Source organism: Otolemur garnettii, unplaced genomic scaffold, assembly GCF_000181295.1.
Source record: "Otolemur garnettii isolate 467f Iridium unplaced genomic scaffold, OtoGar3 scaffold00316, whole genome shotgun sequence".
Classification (NCBI taxonomy): Eukaryota; Metazoa; Chordata; class Mammalia; order Primates; family Galagidae; genus Otolemur; species Otolemur garnettii.
The window spans coordinates 20,671-25,182 of NW_003852711.1; positions in this window are offsets into that span (position 1 = coordinate 20,671).

Sequence of the window (4,512 nt, forward strand, 5' to 3'; positions counted from 1 at the left end):
CTTGTAATCCTAACACATTGGGAGCCAGAAGCATGTATACAAGGGTAACTGGGCACTGTGGTGGGGTACCTGGACTCCCTGATTCTCAGGAGACTGAGACAATAGGATCTGTTGAGCCCAGGTATTTGATATTGTTGTTAGCTATGATGATGTCAGGACACTCTACCAAGGGGAAAGGAGTCAGATTCTGTCTCGAAGAAAAAGGAAATATCAAGAAGATATTATCAACAAGAAAAATAGAATTTCAATAAGATATTTTATCTCTGTCAACATATCTGTTCGGTAAGATGGAGCAATGTTTCTTCTATGTCAATTCATGGTAGACTGTGTGTGAGCAGGGAACTAAGATTACATGTCTCTTAGGTCCTCTCAACTGTGTACTTCTTATGCTGTGAGCCTTTTGAACCCCTCAAGTTTTGGAAGACATCATAATGTTGCTTCATTGAAGTAAGTAATTCACCCTTTGTAAGTGTACAACTCTGTGTTTCTTATTATAGTCACATAATTGTACAGCTATCATCACAATCTAATTTTATAATTTTGTATTCCCCCTATACAGAGAATGTCAATAGATACTAGCAGTCACTTTCATCTTCCTTCTCACCCTGCCCCACCCACCCTTTACTCTGAGCAGACAATTGGTCTTGTCTTGATATTTTCTTTTGAGTTCAGTCATAGTTGGTTTAGTCTTTTCTAATTGACTTTCTTCGCTTATCATAATTATGTTAAGATTCGTTTCTATTGTAACATAAATGTGCACTTAATTTCTTTTGATTGTTGAAAAATATTCCATCCTGTGAATGTAGCACATTATATGTATCCAATGTAAATACCATTAGTAATACTGAAGACATTCCCTTCTCATCTACGATTTTTAGAAGATTTTATCAATAAGATATGCTGCCTCTGTCAAAAGCCTTCTCTGTGTCTCTTGAGGTGACCATGTGGCTTATCTTATTGATTTTATTAATGTAGTGTGTTTTATTAGTTGATTTTCCCATATTGAGATAGACTGGCATTCCTGGCAATAAATCCTATTTGGGATACATGTATAAAATATTTTGTATGCTACTGGTCTTTCTTGTACCTGTACAATATATCTGTTATAGATTGGATACTGTGTTTCCCTTTTTTCCTCAGGAAAATACCTTGATACCATCATAGCTCAAGGAAATCCAAGCCGCTAGCCTCAAGTGATCCTCCCAAATTTATCCTTATTAGCAGTTGAGAGTATAGGCCCATGCCACCACTGCTGGGGAAGTTTGGCAAATATTTTTTGAACAAGTGGGGTCTGTGTTTCTCAGTCTGGTCTGAAACCCCTTAGCTTCCAGTGATCATTCTGCCTTAGCTTCTGAATATGCTGAGAGTATAGGTATGAGCTATGGCAATTATCTATGCTTATGTTTGGTGAAGTACTTCCTCTATTTCCCTGATATATAACAGCCAGTAAATTAAAAAAATAACAATTTTAGTCAGATATAATTCACACACTCCACAATTCACCCATTTAAATTATGGAGTTTAAGACTACACATTCAGGTATTACTTGTATATTTTGTTTGTTTGTTACCAGATAAGATTCCTTCAAGGTGTAGAAGAGACAGATAGAGGAAAGAAAGGGATGAAGGAAAGAAAACCTATATTTATTAGTTTTATGTAAGCACAAAAAATTCTATAAAAGATCAACACATTTTATCCCACATATGTATAAATGTATTCATGATCTATGTGCATATGACTTAATAAAAAAAAAAGGAGAGAGCAAGTGAATGAGAGAGATGGAATTGGAGGAAGAAAAAATATAGTGAGGAAAAGGTGAATGCAGTGAGGGAGGGATACAAAGAAAGATAAAATAACCAAACTTAGTGGCTCACAGCTATAATCCTGGCCCTCTGGGAAGCTGATATGAATGAGTCATGGGAGTTCTTGAATGATTGGGTGCTGAGAATTGACTGAATAAGAGTCTGACCCTGTCTCTACTAAACAGTGAAAAATTATCTAGACATTGTGATAGGTACCTATAGTCCTCACAGTATGGGAGTATCAGGCAGGAGGATTGCCTGAATTCTGGTGTTTGAGTTTGCTATGATCTAGGCTTAGGCCACAAAAAACTAGCCTGGGTCACATACAGAATCTGCATATCATAAATACCTATACAAAAAGGCATGCACACAGAAACCAAACAACCAAACAACAAAAATTGTTATCATCTAAAAGGACCAGAATTACCTTGGTGGTTCAAGCAAAGTAGACATGCTTAAGACCTGTGAATCGTGACCAAATTGAGGCTATTAGCCAGGCATAGTCAATTTGTAAGCTTCTCTCAAATGGATGTTTTGGGGTAGGGGTCAAAAGAGGTCTTGAAATAGCATCCCATGGGCAATGCCTGTGCCTCAGTGAGTAGGTTTCTGGCCCCATATAACAAAGGTGATTCATTAGAACCCAGCCATGGCCAGACTGAAACAAAAAATTAGCTGGGCATTGTGGTGGGCACCTATAGTCCCATATACTTGGGAGGCTAAGGCAAAAGAATTGTGTAAGGGCATGGGTTGGAGGTAGCTATGAGCTGTGTTGCCATGGCACTGCACAAGTGTTACATATTCAAAATGTCTCAAGAAAAAAATATATAGTGTCATAATTAAATGACTTAATGCAGTTTTGGTAGCTGTGATAAAGCTTGAGTCACCCTGCTGTACTAAGTCTAAACTGTTGCATCATCCTATTACTGTGAATCTCAACTGTCATTAGAATCAATAAGGGAAAAATGGGAGATAACTTCTCTGTTTGGATAGAAGGAAAGAAGTGTCCTTGCTAAAACACTTAGGGGACACCAGCTGAAGGGAGCAGAAAAGGCTGCTTAGTCTCTTTGACCAGAAGCCTGGATTCTAGGACATTACAGGGTAAAGTAATACATGGTCACTGTGGATGACATCACAATAAGTGTTGCCCTGTGTTACATCTCTAAGCTTAACTTTATTCCTCCTTAGCATGTATAGTGTCTGTCAGGGTTTGTTCTTGGGTTCAAATTGTTATTTAAGATTGGGGTTCTTTTCTCCACAGTCAATTTCTGTTTTGTATATTTTGTTTCTATCTCTGGCCAAAGGATTCAAAAACCCTTCCTTTCTTTTTCACATAATCAATTTGTAAACAAATGGAAAAGTGTGGATTATACCTAGTGCTGCCCTGGGATGGTACAGACCAAGAACTCAAGCCCAAAGATTAGATAGTGATTTGAAAGACCTGACATGTACATAACACAATTCTCAGTTCTACTTTAATGATGTTTTACTTCTTTCTCTAGAATAGGCTTGTTTGTGATGGTAGGTATCACTTTGAAGTTCCTCCCTCAAAATATGGTTAGGTAATGTGTCCAGTAGTGTACTCCATATCTGCACTTATTTATGATGATCATAGGAGACATGAGCCTATCTGGAAAGTTACAACATTCTGGACCTACATGCCAGGTGTGTCCAAATTTTTGGCTTCATGGCCACATAGGAAGTAGAAGAGATATGTTGGGTGTCACATTCAATACAAAATCATTAATGAAACCTGATAACCAAAAAAGAGATTCAATCATATTTGTGGTGATATCTCCTTCCACAGATATGCAAAACAGTGCTTTAATAATACCTGTGTGTCACGGGGGCTTGAGGATTGGACAAACCCCAAAGCCCCTGATAAGATTATTTCTTAAATAGAACTCAATGACTGTTGCCATGTTTGACTACAACATATGAATGCTCTGGGATGCCAAGTTTGGCTGATCCCCTGAGCTCAGGGCTTGGAGACAAGGCTGAGCAACCACAAGATACCATGTGCCCTGCTTCTCACCTGGTTTACACTAAAATAGTAAAGGTACCCAAGCATTGTGGCCATTGCCTATATTTCCAGGTAATCCAGAGGATGAGGCTGGAGGATACCTTCAACCCAAAAGTTGGATGTTGCTGTGTGTTAGGCTGAGGCTGTAACACTGTAGCCTGGACAACAGAGTAAGAGTCTTTTTCATTAGAAATAATGAGAGAAATAAAAAGAAAGAAGGAAGGAAGGAAGGAAGGAAGGAAGGAACAAAAGTATGAGGAGGGTTCAGTAGGCAGATGGAATAGGGGACTATATAAAGGAAGAAATATATTGTAGCCCCCTAGTGGGGAATAATGAGTAAGGACATGCAGTTTTGGGATTGGTTCATTAGGATATTGCCAGTGTATCTGATTGGTAGGGCTTGTCAAAAGATTTCTGGTCCTTGGCCTTGGACTGATTGAGAAAAGTGAATATTGGCCCAGATGGAAACAGACCAAAAAAGGAAGTGGATCATGTACTCTAGATTTCTTAGTGTGCATATGAAAACCTGATTGAAGTCAAAAATTCACTCTGTGGGCAATTTCCAGTGACTACAAGAATCTAGGATATCAAAGAGTCAGAGTTACATAAATTTAAAGACTTGAGTAATACAGAATTTAGGAAAACAATCTCCCCGTGATAAAATAATTCTCTAGTTGACATCTAATCTAG